At 49.8% G+C, this 21,794-nt stretch overlaps 1 long non-coding RNA gene and 5 other non-coding genes across 10 annotated transcripts; all 6 read left to right on the forward strand.

Moving 5' to 3' along the window:
• Positions 1 to 559: 559 nt before the first annotated feature.
• LOC100579638 lies at positions 560 to 15,582 on the forward strand. 5 transcript variants are annotated; one of them, XR_004033032.1, is made up of 8 exons: positions 560 to 920; positions 1,317 to 1,440; positions 4,827 to 4,898; positions 9,667 to 9,751; positions 10,113 to 10,227; positions 13,907 to 14,056; positions 15,077 to 15,168; positions 15,274 to 15,580. It is a non-coding gene; the product is annotated as an uncharacterized LOC100579638 (long non-coding RNA). The 5 variants fall into 5 exon arrangements; XR_004033031.1 differs by lacking the exon at positions 10,113 to 10,227 and having other exon boundaries at positions 13,907 to 14,061; positions 15,274 to 15,582; XR_004033033.1 differs by lacking the exon at positions 10,113 to 10,227 and having other exon boundaries at positions 15,274 to 15,582.
• On the forward strand, positions 1,947 to 2,080 carry LOC115838101. The gene has a single exon (XR_004033147.1). It is a non-coding gene; the product is annotated as a small nucleolar RNA SNORA71 (small nucleolar RNA).
• LOC115838102 lies at positions 6,165 to 6,298 on the forward strand. The gene has a single exon (XR_004033148.1). It is a non-coding gene; the product is annotated as a small nucleolar RNA SNORA71 (small nucleolar RNA).
• Positions 8,701 to 8,834, forward strand: LOC115838104. Its single transcript, XR_004033150.1, has one exon. It is a non-coding gene; the product is annotated as a small nucleolar RNA SNORA71 (small nucleolar RNA).
• LOC115838100 lies at positions 10,824 to 10,957 on the forward strand. Its single transcript, XR_004033146.1, has one exon. It is a non-coding gene; the product is annotated as a small nucleolar RNA SNORA71 (small nucleolar RNA).
• LOC115838106 lies at positions 14,386 to 14,513 on the forward strand. The gene has a single exon (XR_004033152.1). It is a non-coding gene; the product is annotated as a small nucleolar RNA SNORA71 (small nucleolar RNA).
• Positions 15,583 to 21,794: the final 6,212 nt, after the last annotated feature.

The raw sequence follows: 21,794 nt of genomic DNA on the forward strand, positions 1-21,794 counted from the left end.
TCTCTTCTGCTTCAGAGACTCTTTCCACCCTCCATCCCGTGTACTTTGAGGCTGGAGTTTAGCGAAGCAATTACCCGCTGTGCATCTCTCTTGGTTCATTTTCTCACCCTCACATTCCAGTCTCAGGCCATGACTCAGTCATCTCGGTCTGACATTGTTCAAAAAAAAGGAATGGGGCGGGGGTAGAATTCATTCATTCAGTGGTGCTAGTCACTGAATTAGGTACTGAGTACAGTGGTGAATCAAAGACAGATGCCTTTGGACCCTGGCAGAAAGAAGTCCAAATTAAGCACAGTCCCCTTATCGTAGTAACAGCTCCTATCATGGAAAATTGGCCATTCCTACAGATTAATAATGAATCAGTGACCAAGGAACATCTTCAGAACAAACAGAAAAGCAAAGCAAGTGGGAGAAGATTACTTCTAAACTTCCAGATAGTTTTCGAAAATTATCCCAAGTCCTCCAGAGTCTGGAGTTGAGCCTCCGCTCCGCCAGGGGACGCTGCAGGGCTGCTCGCGTCGATTCCTCCCGCTCTAGGCCGCAGCTCTCGCTCTCACCTGTATTTCCGCCGGCGCGAAACGAGTGTAGCTTGTTTGTCGTGTGGCCTCAGTCTTTCGCCGTCCCTCGCTGTTCCTCACCATCGCACGCCATCGCACGCCACCGCACCCCATCTCTCGAAATCTGCAGACATCTTTATTTTTCCCACGCTGTCTGTCAGGTCTCCGCCGCCACTTGACGCCAGGGCGCCGGGTGAGTCCACAGCAGGGCGCGTGGTCTGCTCCACTCTCACCATCAGGGGAAACTGAGGCCCCGGGGAAGGCGGCCAGAGAGGTCAGGCCCGGTCCCTGGTGCAATGCCTCGTCCCCTCTGCCGGAGTGAGCCCCCCAGGATTCACGTGCCCTCGGGAAAGACACTGGCGGGTGAGCCGCGCCCTTGGCCGCCGCTGTGCTGAGCCGGCCACGTGCGGACGTCAGATCCCCTGTCCGCGCAGGTACTCTGCGGGGAGGCTTAGTGCCCCTGGATGGCGGGAAACGTGGCTCGGCGACTTGAGCTGCCCACCCCCGACTCCTGGCATTGGAAGCCTCCAAAGCCACTTGTCTGTTGCCTACAAAGTGTCATTGTGCCATGTCCTTGAGACCGTTAACTCGTTTTCCCCTCAGTAACTTTTAAAAGTAGGTGTTAGAACCTTCATTTTACAGACCAGTTAGCTGTGGTTTAAATGGAAGACGCTCCCAGCACCCCGGTGGGGCAGAGTCTGGACTTCGGTCCCCAGGCCTTGTACTAAAGCCCCCTCGCCCTGCTTTTTCCCTGCCTAGGCCTTGTGAGCTGTGCTGCTCCTCGGACGGCTTCGCACCAGCCAGCGCCCCCTCTCTCCTGCAGCACTCTGATCTGCCCCCCCCCGAGGGGCTTCCACTGTCCGCGGGGTGAGAATGCCCCTGGGTAAGTGCCGCTGCTTATGCGCACCTTGGGGAAGGACCCTTTTGTGGGACGCAGTAGAGGGGACGGTCAAAGAGCTCAGCCAGTTCTGAGTTCTGAGAACTGTCTGGCAAAGCGTGTGCAGAGCAAAGCGTGACTTAGGAGAGGGGCTGGGCTTGGGGGTCACATCCTGGCTAAGTTCCTTCATTCCCCTAAGATTGACTTTCTGTAAAGTAGGGAAACTGTAAAAGCTCTCTGAGGGCAGAGGCGTTGGCTGTTTTTCTTGATTTTGAACCCACGGTGCCTGTCCACGTGTAGATACTCAGAATTGGTGGGCTGAATGTACAGGCTAGGCATTTTTACCAGAAGTCGGTTTTCCTGTGGACTCTGGGTGGAGACAGATGGAATCTGCCTGTGAAGTGATGATGGCTCTCACGGTCCTGGGTACCTTTCTCTTCCCTGGGGGGTGAGCCCCCCTCTGGAGGTCTGGCAGCTAACACGCTCACGTGGGCTCACCTGCCCTTTTTTGCACCTGTATTCGAAAGTGATCGTGGGCTGCCTGTGCCCTGGTCATTGATAGTGCAGGGAGAGAAATCGCTGAAAGCGCTTCCCCGTGTTTGGAGGGTCCACTCCTGTCCTTTCCAAACTCTGGAGCTTTCTCACACCTCCTTCTCACCATCTTTCAAATGCCTCCTGGCACTTGGTGTCTGATGATTATTGAGTGCTCCCTCTGCAAGGCTCAGTGCAGGGGTCTGGGAGGTGTTCACCAAGGTTTATAAGGGTGGGTCCCTGCCTCAGGATTGGTGGTGGAACCACAGCTACAGCCCCTACTAGTTACACCCTGTGGCAGTTACTGGCTTGATTATCTTTGCCTCTCTCTATTGTGACCTTGAGGACAGTGTCTTGAGTTTTGTTTAATATTTTTTTGTAATTTTTTAGAGACAGGATCTCACTCTGTTGTCCAGGCTGGAGTGCAGTGTGCAGTGGCGTGATCATAGCTTGAACTCCTGTACTCAAGTGATCCTCCCACCTCAGCCTCTGAAATAGCTGGGACAGACAGAGTCTTGCTATGTTCCTCAGGCTGGTCCTGAACTCCTGGCTTCAAGTGATTTTCCCTCAGTCTTCCAAAGTGCTAGAATTACAGGTGTGAGCCACTTCGCCTGTCTCAGTATCAGAGTCCTGTCTCTTGACTTACCTGGTGCTTGGTGATGGTTGATTTTCAGCAGTTATGGAACAAATGAAAAACAGCAGATGGGCCAGGTGTGGTGGCTCACACCTGTAATCCCAGCACTCTGGGAGGCCAACGAGAGTGGATCACTTGAGGCCAGGAGTTCAAGACCAGCCTGGCCAATATGGTGAAACCCCATGTCTACTAAAAAATACAAAAATTAGCTGGGTGTGGTGGCACACGCCTATAATTCCAGCTACTCAGGAGGCTGAGGCACACCAGAATTGCTTGAACCTGGGAGGTGGAGGTTGCAGTGAGCCAAGATCACGCCCCTGCACTCCAGCCTAGGTGACAGAGTGAGACTATGTCCCTAACAAAAAACAAAAAACAGGAGCTGGAAAAAGACAATTGTGGCTGGCTGTGGTGGCTCACACCTGTAATCCTAGCACTTTGGGAGACTGAGGTGGGTGGATCACTTGAGCCCAGGAGTTCAAGACTAACCTGGGCAACACGGCAAAAACCTGTCTCTGCAACACACACACACTAGCCAGGTGTGGTGGCATGTGCCAGGAGGTGGAGGTTGCAGTGAGCCGAGATGGTGCTACTGCATTCCAGCCTGGGCTGCAGAGCCAGACCTTGTCTTTAAACAACAACAACAACAACAAAGACTTACAATTGTAAGGTGACAGGGCTTAGCACATTGATGCATGTCAGGGAAATACTTTTGAGTGAGGCAGCCTGTGTGGGGGTGGTCGGAGCTATTTCCCACTGGCCCAGTGGTCATCCCATGGTGTTCCCCTTGACGGTCTTGTCCGTGGGCCACCAGGATGAATTTCCCCACAGGATTGTCATTGTGATGTCAACGACCAAAGCCAGAGGTATAGCTAGGCATGGCTGATAGAAGAGTGAGAGGTGTAATCAGCCCTGACCCACAGATGACAGATGGGCCATCCTGCCCATAATAGCCCTTACTGTGTATGCGAGACTCCACCACGCTGGTGTGCCACACCAGAACCTGTCCTAGGTTCAGAGTCCCCTTCAGTGTACTGCTTCAGGATCACAAATTCAACAATATGTGCTTAAGATGAGACTTAAGCTGTCCCTGATGTCTGGTTCTTCTCTAGATGAACTTTGTGTTGCTGAGACCGTAGACCACTGTTAACACTAGCCAACTTTTAGGAAACGTTTACTACCTGGTGGCTTCTATGCCAGTAATCTCCTTGTCCTTTCCAGAACAGGCTTGACCAGGTGATGTCTAGATAGCTCATCCAGGGGCTTCTTGATTCTGGCAGAGGAGGCTGATTGGGGCAGAGAGGCCCATGAGAGGTGTCTCCGCTCTGCCAGGAGGCAGGTGGACCATGGTGTTTTATGAGGTCTGTCCTCTGGAGATCTGGGGCTTTGTGTCCCACAAGGGTGGGTGCGTGCAGGTTCCCTGGGCGTGATGTCTGGGAAGTAGAGAGAGGTGAGGTAAGAGTGTGTTTGTGCTGGCCCCAGTTTTACCCTCTTTGGGGCCATCATGAGTGCATTGGATTCCTCTTGTGCCTGCTTGGGTTTAGCATCTTTAGGGATCCCTTATCATTGTTGTGTCTTGGAATATCTGACTCAAAAGCTGGAGGGCTTTGGCATCAAACCTACCTGTACCCTGGTCCCAAATGCTTTACCACTACTCTTTAGCTTTGGTTCTTTTTGTGATCTTCAGTTTTCTCATGTGGAAAACAGGAGTACACTGAAGTGATTTTTCTTAGGATCACACAGTCCCTGTCTTCCATGTCCGAAGAACTCTGCCAACTTTCTCATCTGGAGGGTCTTTCCTTTACCTCTCCTGGTTGGGGCAGGTTCTGTTTATGTGGGACAAGATGGAAGCTGCTTCATCCTGTGCTCTGCTGTGCCACTGTCCTGGCTCAGGCCATTTTCCAGGCTTCTGACAATTTCAAGTCCTGGATCTCTTTCTGCCCCTGTGTGCAAAGTGATTACAGGCTGCTTGTGTCTTGGTTATTGGTAATAAAGGAAAAGTTACAAGGTTTTCCTCTTGTGTAGAGACACCATTGTCCATTTCAGATGGGATGACCTCAGGGGACCGTGTCAGTGACCCAGGATGGGCTAGACAAGCTGTCAGTACATTCACCTCCTGAGACCCTGATTCCCCAAGTGTGTTTTCTGTAGGTGAATATCGTGTTTTCCTGGACTTGCCATAAGCAGTGCCAAGTGCATCAGTCACATCTTGGCTTCTTGTGCCCTGCAGGAGTGTCACATGACTGCCGCCCCATGTGTGTGAGAGGTGTCCTCTGGGAGAGCATGGATTCTGAGGTCCCAGGTAAGTGGGGTCCTGCTCGGTTCTCTAGAGCTCAAGTTCTCTGCAGGTTGTGAGGCCAGAGGTGGTTGGGTGCTGAGGAGTGGGGAGTGAGGACACAGGTGAAGGCTGCTTCCCTTTGCTCCTGTCTTTGCTCCTTCAGCAGGCAGGGACAGGCCTGGGCCCTCTTCTGCCTTCATGGGGCTGCTGCCAAGAAGGTACTCCCTGAGCTTGATTGGGGCTCTGAGAGTCCCTGAGAAAGACCCTGTCATGTTGAGAGGAAAACCATGTGTTGGAATGGACAGAGGGGCTGCGTTTCAGATTCAAGCCTGGATTCATACCCAGTGCCCGACTGAGCGGTCTTATGTAAGCCTCAGTGGAACAGATAGCCAATATTGATACCCTCCAGCCCAGTCTGTTATTTATTATTTATTTATGTATTTATATTTATTTATCTATTTATTTTTGAGACAGAGTCTCGCTCTGTTGCCCAGGCTAGAGTGCAATGGCATGATCTCAGCTCACTGCAACCTCTGCCTCCTGGGTTCAAGTGATTCTCCCTGCCTCAGCCTCCTGAGTAGCTGGGATTACAGGTGCCCGCCACCACGCCCAGCTAATTTTTTCTATTTTGAGAAGAGATGGTGTTGGCCAGGCTGATCACGAACTCCTGACCTCTGGCGATCCACCCGCCTCGGCCTCCCAAAGTGCTGTGATTACAGGTTTGAGCCACTGTGCCCGACCTATTTTTTTATTTTTATTTTCATTTTCTTTTGAGACGGAGTCTCTGTCGCCCAGGCTGGAGTGCAATGGCGCAATCCTGACTCACTGCAACCTCTGCTTCCCGGGTTCAAGTGGTTCTCCTGCATCATCCTCCCGAGTAGCTGGGATTACAGGTGCCCGCCACCACGCCTGGCTAATTTTTTTTTTTTTTGTATATTTAGTAGAGATGGGGTTTCACCATGTTGGACAGGCTGGTCTCAAGCACCTGACCTCAGATGATCCACCTGCCTTGGCCTCCCAAAGTGCTGGGATTACAGGCGTGAGCCACCGCACCCGGCCAGCCCAGTCTTTGAGAAGAGCCCCAGGATTCTCAATATTTCTGCCCATGTTTGCCTTCCTTTCTGCTTCTGGCAGGGAGTGGTAAGTGATCTCTGGGAGTCAGAAGCAGCACCTGTAATCTTAAGCTGTAAGTCTGCTTGTTGCCCTGTCAGCTGTTCTGTTCCAGATGAGACCATTGCCCAGAATGCCAGCATTGGCCTCCTTTCTGGGCTTGCCCTCTGCCCTTTCTGCCCCTGCATTCGAAAGTGATCATGTGCTGCCCGTGCCCTGGTCATTGGTAGTGCAGGGAGAGGAACTGCCGAGAGCACTTCCCCATGTTTGGAGGGTCCACTCCTGTCTCTTCCAAACCCTGGAGCTTTCCCACACCTCCTCCCTCCCACCACCTCTTAGATGCCTCCTGGTGCCTGGCATCATCTAGTGGGTTGTGTTGCTCTTCTCCCTGGCCCAGGGCAAGTTATTGTGAGACATGAGGGAAGGGTGTGGGGTGATGAGTTTGTCCTCAAGGAGCGGAAGGGCTGGGTGTGGAGCTGAGACAGGGCCGCCCTGCTCCTTCCTCCCGGAAGCTTTCTCTGCCTCCATACCTCTCCTTCCACGTCCTTATGCAACCCCTCTGCACCAAGCTGACCCCGTGGAAATTGTTGCCTGACTTGTCTCCTGGCTGTCTTTGCTGTGGTCTCAAGGGCAGTGTCTGAATTTTGTTCCCCACTTTGTTCTGTCTGCCAGATGGTCAGTGTTCCGATAGTGTGGGACAAAGGAAAAACGGCAGCCTGGGCAACCCCCCCTCTGTAAGAACCAAAAAATTAGCCAGGTGTGGCGGTGTGTGCCCCTGTAGTCCCAGCTACTCAGGAGGCTGAGGCGGGAGGCTCTCTTGAGCTCGGGAGTTCAAGGCTGCAGTGAGCCATGATCGTGCCACTGCCCTCAGCCTGGGCAACGGAGTGAGACCCTGTCTTAAGAAAGAAAAACGAGAAAGAGAGAGTCCCTCCATTGTAAGGAGATCCAGTTCGTTGCATTTTGGGGTGTTGGAGAAAAATACTGAGTCAGCACCTGTGTGGGATTGGTGGGAACAGATTTGGTGTTTTCCACCCCTTCAGAGGATTCTGAGGTAACTCAGTTCTGTTGGCCTTGGCCTTGTATGGGGAGGATTTTCCCTCCAGCTTGTGGGAAAGGAACCAAGGACCAGAGACAGGCAGGGGAGAATATCACTGAGGGATTTATGGCAGCAGCCTCTGCACGGCTTCCCCACGACCTCCCCAGCTGCTTGCCGGACACTGCTGGAGAAACAGCACATCCCAAGAACATCATGGCCCCAGCATCCTCTTGAACTTAGTAACAGTGGGCCCGACAGATGAAGTGGATATCATCCCTGCCTTAGAAGTTCTCTAGCCCCTTTCTTAGAGATAAGCTGCTATTTCGTTCCTAAAAGAAGTCATGGCTGTTCAGGTGAGAAGAACGGTTTAGTCAGCATCTATGCAACACTGTAGAGATGGTTGGTGAGAGGTGTTGGGATGCAGGAGAGTGGCAGACCGCAGGGCCCGAGGTAAGGTTTCTTGTCCATCTCTGGAACTTTGGCATTTTGCACCCTGTAAAGTCACGTCCCCTTTTTTTCTGGTGCTTTGGTGGTGATGTAGGGAGAGGTGAGGATGAGAAGAGGGGCCACATCCCATGGATTCCCAGATCCAGACTCCTCTTCCCTGGGAAAGCTGGACTGGAGCTGGCCCCTCCTTCTGTGCCTTCAGGGGCTGTGGAGGAGGAGGCCCCTGCAGGGACCTGCCTGGAGCGAGCTCTGGGGCTTTTCCTGCAGTGCATTAGCAGCAAGTCATAATGGAAAGTGCCTGGATTAAGGGCCATCCATATCTGGCCCTTAGTTTTTCCTCTGCCACCACCTGACTCCGTGACCATTTTCTTTCCAGTTGTAATCAATGGTTAAGATTCATCCTAGCAACATTGTGGGGGTACACAGCCAAATGATTCAGGAAAAAAGATGCAGGTTGAGTCTGGAGGAATCCCTGTGCCAGCTTCCTCATGCTCTCTCCCTCCCTCAGAAATCATGTGGAACCTATTCTCCCCTCAGCAGTGAAAATGCATTCAGCCTGTGTGCAGTGTTTCTGCCCAGGGAAGCCCAGCAGGGACTCCATGCCCTTGGTGTTTACTGGGAGCTGGTTATGTAGACACCACCTGCCTAGCACGCACCAAAATTCCAGACTCAGGAAACAGGTGCCTGTACCACATTATTTGCATGGAGAGACTGTCCAGTGAACAGCTCTGATCAGTAAACCGTTGACTTGGAACATCCCGAGAGCCAAGTTCCCAGATACCAGCCAAGGGCCATCTGACCTGTTTTGAATCTCAATTTCCTGATACAGAAAACAAAGGTAGGGCAGAATTGATTTTTTTATTATTATTATACTTTAAGTTTTTAGGGTACATGTGCAAAATGTGCAGGTTTGTTACATATGTATACATGTGCCATGTTGGTGTGCTGCACCCATTAACTCGTCATTCAGCGTTAGGTATATCTCCTAATGCTATCCCTCCCCCCAGAATTGATTTTTACAGACGTGACCCCATGATCCTGCTCTCTAGTCCCCAGATTTTTCCAAGGCTTGTCAGAGGTGTTTCCCCTGTGATTCCCCTTGGTGGTTGGGTTTTATGGAATTTTACAGGACAGATGGCAGCTGCAGGAGTCTTGTACTGTCCCTGACTTGGGTCATCCCACAGGCCCTGGCACTGTCCTTCTTCCCTTCCTGGCTCTCCTGTCCTTTTCTGCTCCTGCATCCAAAAATGATCATAGGCTGCCTGTGCCTAGGTCATTGATAGTGCAGGGAGAGGAACACTGGAAGAGGTTGTCCCCGTGTTTGGAGGGTCCACCCTATCCCATCTGAACCCTGAAGCTTTCACACACTCCTGTTGCTCTCCTGCCAGCCCTTGAGGAGTCCGGTGCTTGCTTGGCTGCCACATGAGAGTCAGTGTCGGGGGACATCATGCTTAAGTCTCTCTCAGCTTGACCTCTCTTTCCAGAAACCAGGCTCTGTGTATTGAGGGGTGGATCAGGATTGTAGAGCATCAGTCCTGCTCATGGGAAGGAAATGTGATATGTAATGAGTCATAGTGTGTTGCAGTGGATAGCACAGTTTTGAATAAGTGCAATAATTGGCATATAAATGTGAGGGAGACTTTGAGGTTGGGGTGAGCAGGGCTGACCCCGTGTGTGTGTGTGTGTGTGTGTGTGTGTGTGTGTGTGTGTGTGTGTGTGTAACTTGGGGACAGGATAGGGTAGCATCTTTATATCTTTACATGTCATTGGTCTGGAATAGGGGGTCCTGAAGGGTTTGTCGTAAGAAAGTGCTCATTGCTGCAAGGGGAGCACAGCCGGGTTCTGAGAGGCAAAACACTTCCTTGCTTCCCACCCAAGAGTTTCGCCTGCGGTCTTGCCCCTCTGAGGTGTGCATTGGTGTCACTCGCTGGCCACCATTCCAGCTCTTAATTCCTCTGCCTTTTGTGCTGGCCTTCGGGGCTCCCCTGAGGATGACTGGTTCTCAGGTTGCCCCTGGAGGAATGGGTGGAGTTGTAAGGTCAGGAATAAAGCTAGAGAGGGAGGGCCAAGGGGAAGTCACTGATGCAGCCACCTTCTAGCCCATCCCACCCCGATTGAGAGGTCGCTTTTTCCTGTTGAACATGTTGGATAGTGGGATGTGTTATAAGAAGTGATGTGTGTGGCTTCTTGTCATTGCAGGATTGTCAGTTGACCTCTGTCCTGTGTGCCCAGTGGCCCCAGGTGACGTGTCTTCAAGAAGAGGCTGAGCCGTGGTGCTTGTAAGGTATGAATCCTGGGTGCTTCTCTAGAGAATGCACTGGTGTTCAGGCTGCAAGGACGAAGGCTTTGAGGTCACTAGAGGGGAGGAAGAGGCTGCTTCCCATTGCTTGCTCCTCCACTGAGGCCCACAGGGACATGTGACACTCTCTTTTCCTCGAACTCTGCCACTCCACTGTGTGAATCATGGCGGGGCTTACAGAGCTCCCCTTGGGCTCTGAGTCATCCTAGTGTGGATTGGCATAGTTTGTTGAAGTGGGAGGAGTACTGCATTTTGGAGGCAGGCAATTAGCTAGTGGTTTTCCCTGTACTTGGTGGCGATCCTTGTTATGAAGTGATTTATGGATTTTTTTTTTTTTTTGAAGCAGGGTCTCACTCTGTCACCCAGGCTGGAGTGCAGTGGTGCACTGATGGCTCACTGCAGCCTCGACCTGGGCTCAAGTGATTCCTCCACCTCAGCTGCCCGAGCAGCTGGGACCGCAGGTGCATGCTGCTGCACCCAGCTAATTTTTAAAAATTTTTTGTAGAGGCGGAGTCTCACCATGTTGCTTGGGCTCGTTTTGAATTCCTGGGCTCAAGCAATCCTTCTACCTCGGCTTCCCAAAGTGCTGGGATTATGGATAGTAAGTCCACGCCTGGCCAACGTGTGGATAGTATCACACAATCCCTGACTTCCTAATCCAGTGAATTCTCAACATTTCACCCAGAGTTGATCTTCCGTCTCATTCTCTTATGAGGGAAGCATTTGAGTAGTGGTTCTCAAACTGTGGTCCCAGAACCAGGCACCATCAGTATTACTTGGGAACTTGTAAGAAGTGCAAGTTCTTAGCCCTGTCCCGACCTACATCAGAAGTTTTGGGGCTGGAGCCAGCAATCTGGCTTAACATGCTCTCCAGGTGATTCGTATTCATGCTAAAGTTTGAGAAATCAAACCATGTTAGAAATCTTCGGGAATCAGAAGCAGCTGCTGCAATTCGAGGCTGCAAATCTGGTCACTGACTTGTTTCCAGGTCTCTTAGTTTGGGCCCTTCCTAAGCTGCTGGCATTGCCTCCCCTCTAAACTCACTGTCCTATTTTGTCCCTGTATTCGAAAGTGACCGTGGGCTGCCTGTGCCCTGGTCATTGATAGTGCAGGGAGAGGAATCAATGAAAGCGCTTCCCCGTGTTTGAAGGGTCCACTCCTGTCCCTTCCAAACTCTGGAGCTTTCGCACATGCCTTTATTCTCACCAGTGATGTTACCTCCTGGTACCTGGTTGTTGTGCCAGACCCCTGTTACCTCACTGGGGATGGCACCAGGTTCAACAGGCCGGAGAAGAGACCTGGAGCCAGTGAAGGAAACAGGGTTTATCTGGGGAACTTGAGGGCAGTCAGCAGTCTAGTGGTGGTGGGCTGGATGGGGGCACCTCATCGGCTTGTAAAGGGCATGCAGGTTATATAGCACCTTCCCCCCAGTAACCTCCACATGGCAACCCTCGTTTCCTAAGAAGCTATTGTTATGTGCGTCTACCATACACTGGTGCTGTATGGTTCATTGAGTGCCTCTTGTGCCCAGCATGGTGGAGGGTACTCAGAGGCTTAAGGAAAGGACGGTGAAGCAGGGACCTGCCACAGTGAGTTTATGTCTCTGAGCTAGTTTTGGAGCCACAGTAGTGGTTACCCCTTCCTAGAGCTCCCCCCAGAAGCTCTCTCTGCCTCCCCATCACACTCCTTCCCACCTCTCAGCACTGGTCACACTGTCTGGGAATTGTTGGTTTGCTTCTCCTGCCCCCTGTGCTGTGAGCTTCCTCAGGGCAGTGCCTCTGTCTTGTTTCACATCGTGCCTGGTAACTGACATGTAGCACCTGGACAAACAGTAAATGAGAAGACACATTGTTGTAAGGTGACAAGGCTTATCCCATTGAGCAGGGCTGCGGTTAAAAATGTCCTAGAACAAGCCAGCTGTTACAGTCCACCTTCAGTCCTGGCTGTGAGGAGCGTCCGTGGTCCACCAGGGGTGGATTTTCCCTCTGCCCTTAGATTAAGGTGGCAAGGGCTAGGGTAGTAATCGAGGGAGACAATGTGCGGTATAGTCAGATGTATGAACGCAGCTCTTACACACTCTATGGTAGGCGCGGGGCTCTCCCACCCCACCTGTTCGTTACCCATCCCAGTTCTGTGCTGATCACTGCCAGACATGGCCTGCTCCAAAAGCCTTCTTGCCTTGGCATCCTTTTTTTTTGAGACCTAGTCTTGCTGTGTTGCCCAGGCTGGAGTGCAGTGGTGCAAACACGGCTCACTGCTGCAACCTCTGCCTCCCGGGTTCAGTGATTCTCATGCCTCAGCCTCCCGAGTAGCTGGGATTAAAGATGTGCATCACCACGCCCAGCTAATTTTTGTATTTTTAGTAGAGATGGGGTTTCACCATGTTGGCCAGGCTGGTCTCGAACTCCTGGCCTCATGTGATACAAATAATTGGGACAGCCTCCCAAAGTGCTGGGATTACAAGCGTGAGCCACCACACCCAACCTGTTTTTAAAATGTTTATTGTCTGTATTTGAAGTTTACAACATGATGTTATAGAATAATGGGACAGATATAGATAGCACAGTGGTTACTCTGGTGAAGCCAATGAACATATCTGTCATCTCACATAGTCACCGTTTTTAGTGTGTGTGAGGAGCAGCTGAAACCTACTTAACAGAAATCCCTTATGTTGTGCATGAGCCCTCTAGACTTACTCATCCTGTATATCTGCTACTTGGTGTCCTTTGACCTACATCTCCCTATTTCCTTCAGCTCCTGCCCATGGTAATCACCATTTTATTCTCTATCTTTGTATGCCTAACCTTTTTTTTTTTCTTTTTTAACATTGCACACATAAGTGAGATATGCACTGTTTGTCTGTGTCTAGCTTATTTCATTTAACATAATATCCTCCAGGTCCATCCATGTTGTGGCAAATGACAGGATCTTTCTCTATCTTTTTTTTTTTTTTTTTTTGGTCGAGACAGGGTCTCCCTCTGTCACCCAGGCTGAAGTTAAGCCCAGAAGACAGAGGTTGCAGTGAGCAAACACAGCTCACTGCAACCTCTGTCTCCTGGGCTTAAGTGACCCTCCCGCCTCATTTCCCTGAGTAGCTGGGACTGCAGGTGCATGCCACTATGCCTAGTAATTTTTGTATTTTTTGTATAGATGGGGTTTCGCAATGTCGCCCAGGCTGATCTCCAACTCCTGGGCCTAAACCATCCTTCTGCCTTGGCCTCCGAAAGTGCTGGGATTACAGGCATGGATGACCATGCCTAGCCCAGGGTCGTCTTCTTTTTTTTTTTTTGAGATGGAGTTTTGCTCTTGTTGCCCAGGCTAGAGTGCAGTGGCGCGAACTCAGCTCACTGCAACCTCCACCTCATGGGTTCAAGTGATTCTCCTGCCTCAGCCTCCCGAGTAGCTGGGGTTACAGGTGCATGCCACCACGCCTGGATAATTTTTTGTATTTTTAGTAGAGATGGGGTTTCACCATGTTGGTCAGTCTGGTCTTGAACTCCTGACCTCAAGTGGTCCACCCACCTCGACCTCCCAAAGTACTGGGATTACAGGTGTGAGCCACCATGCCCGGCCAAGGGTCTTCTTTTTAAGGGTGAATAATGTTTTGTTGTGTGTGCGTGTGTGTGTGTGTGTATGCCACATTTTCTTTTTCCATTCATCTGTTGATGGAGATTTAGATTGTTTCCGTATCTTGGCGATTGGGAGTAATGCCGCAGTGAATATTGGAGTGCAGATGTCTTTATGAGGTGTGATTTGATCTCCGCTGAGTATGTGTCCAGAAGAGGGATAGCTGGGTCTATTTGATGTATACTGATAAGCAGCACACAGTGGGCACATAGGATAGCATAGATGCCATTTCTCTCACAGATAGTTTGCCGGCCCCTTCCTAGAGTTATGTTTTTCTTGTTCCTGAGACAATAATGTGGCTGTAAGTACTAATAGAGACGGTGGCATTTGTGGGATGCTTATGATCTGCCAGCCCATGTTAAGTGTTCTCTGTGTCTGTTTCAGATGGGTCCGCTGCGTGCAGAGGCTCCATGGGATGTGTTGTCTTCATAGCAGCAGGGTGCTGGACCATGGGTCCCCAAGGTGAGATTTTTGGACTGTTGTCTGGAATATGTTTTTTTTTGCATCCTACAGAGTCATGTGCTATTCCTGGGGCTTGGATGATGTAGGGGAAGCAAGGTGAAAGTGGTATCCCATGGTTCCCCGTTCTGTCCTGCTGTGGGGCTGTCCCTCACATGCCTTCAGTGGCTGTTGCAGAGGAAGAGCCTCCGGAAATCTGCATGGGTAAAGTGAGCTCCCCGGGGGAACCTTCCTCCTCCCTTGAGCGCTGGTGTGTCCACAGTGTGCTGTGATCTGGATTAGCAGTGAGTTTTTCTTTCAGGGTGTGTGTGTATGATGTTAGGACCACATGCTCCTGACCTTTTCCAACCCAAAAGCATTTCCATTTTTTTAATGCTGGAAGTGTCTTAACTCCTTTTGGGGTCTTAGAAGGACACACGGTGGCCATGGCTGGGCCTCTGCTCAGCTGGGCTGCTGTCCCTGCCTCAGGCCATTCCTCAGGCCCTTGACACCAGCCTCCCTCCCTTGCTGGCTCTCTTTCTGTCCTTTCCTGCTCTTGTATCCAAAAGTGATCATGGGTTGCCTGTGTCCTGATCATTAATAGTGCAGGGGTAGGAGTGCTGAAAGACATTTTCCCTGCATTGGTCCAGCCTTCCCTTTCAAACCCTGGAGCTTTCCCACGCTGCAGCCTTTTTCCAGCTAGGGAAAAGAGCTTTTCCCTAGCTTTCAGAGCTTGGGCCTTTGTGGGCCCATGTGATGTGACTAGACCCACCCCCTGACTTCTGAGGGTTCGTTTTGTTTTTTCATGTTAGGGATCCTCCTGCCAGAAACCAGTCTGCATTTCTCTTTGGGCCCCACGCTGGAATGAATTCAGATAGCAGTGAAGGGCACCCTGAGAACTGTGAATCACAGGCTTTGCTTCATGAAATGTGAAATCCACATTGTTTCTACAGGCGCCATCGGTAATGTCGAACAAATGGAGAAAGTTGTAGGTGGGGCTAGGAAAGCTGTATTCCTGTGGATTACTCTAGCTGGTCATTTGCCCCGATTGTGAACTGCTTGAAAGAAAAACGAAACTTCTAAGATGTTTGTCCTTTCGTGTCCTTTCTGTTGGGATTTTTTATTTGGTGTGCGTGAATGAGGAGCTTCGCCCTGCTTGAATGGGACCCCTCTCAGTGGTGTCAGCTTGGGGAGGAGGAGATGGCCCTGGAGACTAAATACTTGTATGCTTTCTTACCCTCTTAGGTCTCAGCCTTAGATCCAAGGACAGTCCAAGGAGTCCTAAGACCGTGGAGTTGGTGACCTGGGATCTGGGTTTGCTGATTTTTCTCACCATGGTGAGTTGATGCCAAGAGCCGGAACCCACAGCCAGAGGCTCAGCTGGTCCGTGTTTATGCAGATGGGAACCTCATATCACTGGTCTCACTTGTCCTTTGTTTCAGAATCTCTTGGTGGTGTTTGTGGGCACCAGAGGGGCAGAGAATAGAGAGTGAGGCTACCACATGAAGCGTCACCAGAGCTGCTCCCTGCTGCCTGCTCAGAGCACCCCGGATCCACTGTTCAATCTGCACAAAATTCGGGGTCCAGACATGGGAGACTTCAGCTGCCTCGGAGGACCGTGGACAGGGAAGGCCAGCCTCGCATCCCTCTGTCCATGCCTGGAATGACTTAACCAAGCGTTTTATTCTTGAATTTGTAGCTGTTGTTCACTTTTTGCCCACCCACTCAATAAACCTTACAGAATTGCTCCATCTGCTTCTTAAATCAGTGACAACCTGTGAGTCTGCAAGGCTGGATTTGGAGGAGGTAGGCCATAGGCCAGATCTGATTTTCACTCTTTCTTGGCTCAGAGGATATTGTTTGAGGTATACATTTGGAACTAGGAGTTGAACAAGTGCTGGTAGCTGGTTCACATTTAGGCATTTAGGACCCATGAGAATTGAGGGCATTGCAGAAGAGTCAGGGTAGATTATGGAGTGAGACAGGTCTGATGTCATTCAGGAAGGCTGGAGTGTCCTGGATGACCTGACTCATAAGTAAATGCCTACTTGTGAGATCAACTGTCCAACTTAGCCTGAGATTGAGGGATTTCCCAGAAAGTGGGTTTTTCATTGGTAAACCCAGGGAGATCCTGAGCAAACTTGGACAAGTTGGTCAGCATGTGTGCGATGTAAAAATCCATGGTGTCAGCTTGAGAGGACACGTTATGGGGTAACAGTGGGAGTAGGGTGAACATGGAGCAGCTGCCATTGATGGAACTGAGGGGTGCCCTTAGGGTCAGGCTTTGGAGATTAGGGTAAAATCAGTTATTGCAAGGCCTAGGCATGGTGCCTTGTACCTGTACTACTAGCACTTTGGGAGGCCAAGCTGGGATGATTTCTTGAAGCCAGGAGATCAAAACCAGCCTAGGCAACAGACCCGTCTCCACAAAAAATTAGCCAGGCATGGTAGCGCACTCCTGTAGTCCCAGCTACTCAGGAGGCTGAGGCAGGAGGATTGCTTGAGCCCAGGAGTTCGAGGATTCAATGAGTTAATGATGGCACCACTGCAGCCCAGCCTGTGTGACAGAGTGAGACCTGTTTTTAAGAGAAAAATTGCCACAATGACATGATCTAAGGATGTGCACGCATGAACTCTCATCTCTGATTTACAGAGGGTGGAATCTACACATGTCCCAAGGGCCATAGTGAAAAGGTGCAGTTAATCTCCCCATTTGAAGTTAAAACCACCTTGGCTGGAGCTGGGGCAAAAATCAGGCTGGTAAGCCTGTCTTGATGAATTTGGCACATTAATGATCTGCCAGGCATTCTTTGTTTTTTTTTTTTGAGACAGTCTCACTGTTGCCCAGGCTGGAGTGTAGTGGTGTGATCTTGGCTCACTGCAACCTCTGCCTCCCAGGTTCAAGTGATTCTTGTGCCTCAGCCTCCTAAGTAGCTGGGACTATGCACACGTGCCGCAACACCCAGCTAATTTTTGTATTTTTAGTAGAGACGGTTTCGCCACATTGGCCAGCTGGTCTTGAACTCCTGACCTCAAGTAAACTGCCCGCCTTGGCCTTCCAAAGTTGAGATTACAGGTGTAAGCCACCATGCCTGGCCTAAGGGGCAGGCATTCTTGATGTTTAAAGGCACCACACCACCAGTCCGTTCCCTGCAGAAGCATCCAGAAGTCACAGTTCCTTTTTCTGCCTTGGCCTTTGAGGACCATCCTCTGGCTTCTGTTTGCCACCTTTTGCCAACTGGCTGTGGCTGCTTGAACAGATGCCAGGGGAAGGAATCTGGGTCCACTTGAGGAAGCTGTAACTGATGACTGATGTCTGCCACAGTGGAGGGGAGTACATTACCTAAGTCTAAGCAGTAATACAAGTCTGCATATTTCATCTGGCATCAGATCATCATGTGTGCCTCTCGCCACTGTTGCATGTGAAGCAGGAGCCATCCCAGGTCTTCAGGGCCTGAGGAACTCTGAGAAGAGCAGTCCATTGACCAAGGTGGCCCAAGAGCCAGGATTAGGTCAAGGAGGCGTGGCCCTTGCTGGGATATGTGCCCAGTATGATGGCCTGGGGAAGCAGCTGGTTGGAGACTCCACAGCAGAACTGACAGCCAGGAGAATGGAAAGCTGGGGAGAGAGGCTCATTCACTCAAAAAGCATTGTGCATTTACTTGGGAGCCAGACGCTAAGCTAGAGAAAAGGATACAAGGGTGAGTAAGGCAGTTTGTGCCCTCAAGGAGATCCCAGCCCAGATAAATATATGTAGCTGTATTTCAGAGGCTTGGTTCCAGACCACTGCAATAAAGTGAGTCGCACACATTTTCAGGTCTCCCAGTGCATTAAAGTTATTTTAGCCAGGTGTGGTGGCACATGCACCTGTAGTCCCAGCTACTCCAGAGGCTAAGGCAGAGGATTGCTTGAGCCCAGGAGTTCAAAGCCAGCCTGGACAACCTAGTGAAGACCCTTGTGTAAAAAAATCAAGTTTACACTATAATTTATTAACTGTGCAATAGCATTATGTCCAAAACAATATAAATACCATAATTTAAAAATATTATGAAAGAATGCTAATGGTTATCCCTAATCCCAGCTGCTTGGGAGGCTGAGCTGTGCACCAATATGCCCAGCTAATTTTTTTTGTTTTTTTGTTTTTGAGACAGAGTCTTGCTCTGTCACCCAGGCTGGAGTGCAGTGGTACGAACTCGGCTCACTGCAACCTCCACCTCCCGGGTTCAAGCAATTCTCTGCCTCAGCCTCCCAAGTAGCTGGGATTACAGGCGCCCGCCACCACGCCCGGCTATTGTATTTTTAGTAGAGACAGGGTTTCACCATCTTGGCCAGGCTGGTCTTGAACTCCTGACCTTGTGATCCACCCACTTTGGCTTCCAAAAGTGCTGGGATGACAGGCGTAAGCCACCGCGCCCAGCTGCTAATTTTTTTTTTTTTTTTTTTTTTTTTTTAAGAGACAGGGTCTTGCTATGTTGAGACCCTGTCTGGTCTCAAACTCCTAGACTCAAGCTATCTTTTCACTTCGGCCTCCAAAGTACTAGGATTACGGGTGTCAGCTACCACGCCTGGTCCCCTTTCTGGAATTTTAATGTTTCCAGTCCTTTGCCTCCACAGCTCTCCAATGCCTTTAAAATGATGGTTTTCTATTTTATGCACCCTTTCCAGTTCTTAGCAGGAACATTGGCTTGTCAACTACTCCCTTCTATTTAGAAGCAGAAGTCTTGTCATTAGCAGATTTTATTTTAAAAAATGTTTTCTCGCTGTTTGGAGAACGGATTGTACCAGGGCAAGAGTGGAAGCAGGGTGACCAGTTGGAAGATTATGGCAGTTGTCTAGGTGAGAGACATTGTGACTTGAACTAGGGAGATAGAGGTAGACGGCAAGATAGATGTCTATGTTCCAAGATAGGAAGATGCAGATACAATTTTAGGCAAATGAAGCTCAGAGCAGGGGAGTATGTAAAATGTGAGATACCATTTTTTTGGTTAAAAGAAGATTTATTCGAAACCAGCCTGGACAACATGGTGAAACCCCATCTCTACTAGAAATACAAAAATTAGCCAGGCGTGGTGGTGGGCGCCTATAATCCCAGCTATTTGGGAGGCTGAGGCAGGAGAATCGCTTGAACCCGGGAGGCTGAGGTTCCAGTGAGCTGAGATTGCACCATTGCACTCTAGCCTGGGCAACAGGAGTGAAACTCCATCTCAAAAAAAAAAAGATGTATATGTATATATGCAAATTGGGATGATTTTTTTTTATTTTAACATGCTTTTCTCTTTTTTCTTTCCCAGAACATTATAGTTTCTCTAATATATCCCTGGCATCCTTTTGGCTAGGGGGAGATTTGAATGCCAAGGAAGACCACAGTGTCAGTCAGTCTTTGTCATTCAAAAATAGGATTATACAACAGGACAATCCAAACAGCTGGGTTCTTCAATTTTTTTAAAATTACTCCTTTATACCAGTAAGCAAGCTTGGAGAATCTATTCCCAAAAATTTTTCAGGGATGTGAAGTAGACACTTTTGTCTACCATTAAGGCTTAGCTGGAGTCAGAAAGAAAGATATAATTAGGGGTCACAAAAGGTTTTTACCTGATGCTTTTTGTTTTGTTTTCTGTTGTTGTTGTTTTGTTTTTGTTTTTGTTTTTTTGACCTTGAGGGATTAAGGAAGAAGAAGGGGAACAGAGAAGCAGATGACAAGAGGCTCACATGGGTGTCCCAATTTCCCTTCTCTGGACTTTGACTTGGAGAGGGTGCAAGTACATTAGAGAGAACACTGAGAACGAGAGAGGAGACATTGACTTTGCTTCCCATTTAACACTGTGCAAGAGGCCACCTCTTGAATTGCCCCCTGCCCTAAACTGTAGTATAGCCACGGCAACTGGACAGCTTGGTGTGGTTGGGCAGAGGGAGGTATCTTCGCCAGCTTGGGCTGCCATAACAAAATTCCATAGATTGGGTGATTTAAACAACAGAAGTTAATTTTCTCAAAGTTCTGGGGGCCAGGAAGTCCAAGATCAAGGTGCTGGCTGATTCAATTTCTGATGAGAGCTCTTTTCCTGGCTTGCAGATGGCCGCCTTGCTGTGTCCTCATATGGTGGAGAGAGAGAGAGAATGGCCTCCCTGGTGTCTCTTCTTATAAGGGCACTAATTCTATCAGATTATGGCTCCACCTTTATGACCTCATTTAACCTTAATTACCTCCTTAAAGGCCCTATCTATAAATATAGTTACATTGAGGGTTAGGCTTTGTATTAGTCTGTTCTCACGCTGCTAATAAAGACATACCCGAGACTGGGTAATTTATAAAAGAAACAGCTTTAATTGACTCATAGTTCCATATGGCTGGGGAGGCCTCACAATCATGGCGAAAGGGGAATGAGGAGCAAAGTCACGTCTTACTAATGGTGGCAGGTAAGACAGCTTGTTCAGGGGAATTCCCATTTATAAAACCATCAGATCTCCTGAGACTACCACGAGAACAGTATGGAGGAAACCACCCCCTTGATTCAGTTATCTCCATCTGGCCCTGCCCTTGACACATGGGGATTATTATAATCCAGGGTGAGATTTGGGTGGGGACACAGCCAAACCACATCAGGCTTCAGTATGTGACTTTTGGGGGTACAAATTTCAGTCCATAGCAATTCAGTCCTTTGGAATTTAGCATCCTGGAGCTGCCCTGGGGTCCCGAATGGTCTACGTCAACCCAGAGGTGGCTGAAGATATGGCTGAAGAGTTTCCTAGCAGGAGCCAAAGTACCGGAGTGAGGTACCAGATCTGCACCCTGCTTAAAAATCCAGCATGCGCCCTGGAGAATTGCTGGCACTTGGCAAATATTTATTGAAACGAGCCATTGGGCTGTATCTTCTTTTTGCATGTGTAATAGGAGTGTCCCTTGTTCTCCAGCCTTCAGAAGTCACCCTTTCCTTGAACGTCCTCTGAATATCAGCCCCAGATCTGTAGGAAGTCCGTTTGAGTCTTCAGTAATTGCTGATATGTTCTATTTTTCTTTGAGACGGAGTCTCGCTGTTGATGCCCAGGCTGGAATACTCTGGCGTGATCTTTGCTCACTGCAACCTCCGCCACCTGGGTTCAAGCGATTCTCCTGCCTCAGCCTCCTGAGTAACTGGGACTACAGGTGTGCGCCCCCACACCCAGCTAATTTTTGCATTTTTAGTAGAGACGAGGTTTCACCATGTTGGCCAGGCTGGTCTTGAACTCCTGACCCCAGGTGATCCGCCCGCCTTGGCCTCCCAAGGTACTGGGATTACAAGTGAGAGCAGCCGCGCCTGGCCAGTGCTGTTGTGTTCTAACAAATCCATCTTGGTGGCTGTTTGTTGTATTTTTCTCTGAATAGCTCCATTGCTCCAGGCCTCTCTGTGGTTATCTATGGCTTTCACCTTTTCTCCCACTGCTGTTCTTTTCCTATGCCATTTTGCCCCAAACATTCTTACGATCAGTTAAAGCTGGCTCCAGGACAGCACAGGCTCTACACTCTGGCCCGGATTTGTTTCTGCCTCAGAAATATGTGCTGTCATGGCCGGAGATGGCCATCAAGATGTCTCCTGGCTCATCCAGGCAGGTCTGCTCTCAGAGGTTCCACTGGGAGAATGTAACAGTGTTCTGGAGCTTGATCATCTCCCATCCTGGTGATCTCTCAAAAGGTCTTGCAACCCACCTGAGCACTTAGATCAAATCCCAGTGGCTTCTGAGAAGGTGTTGCTGGTTTGTGAGGGAGAAGGGATGGAAGAGGATAGTGAGAAAGAGAAGATGCTAGGAAGTGAAATAAGAAGGAAAGAGGAAAAGATATTACCATTTAATTCAACCCAGGGCCAGGCGCAGCAGCTCATGCCTGTAATCCTAGCACTTTGGGAGGCTGCAGTGGGTGGATTGCCTGACGAGATCAGTCTGGCCAACATGGTGAAACCCCTTCTCTACTAAAAGTACAAAAAAATTGGCT

Source organism: Nomascus leucogenys, chromosome 13 (assembly GCF_006542625.1).
Source record: "Nomascus leucogenys isolate Asia chromosome 13, Asia_NLE_v1, whole genome shotgun sequence".
In the NCBI taxonomy this organism is placed as follows: Eukaryota; Metazoa; Chordata; class Mammalia; order Primates; family Hylobatidae; genus Nomascus; species Nomascus leucogenys.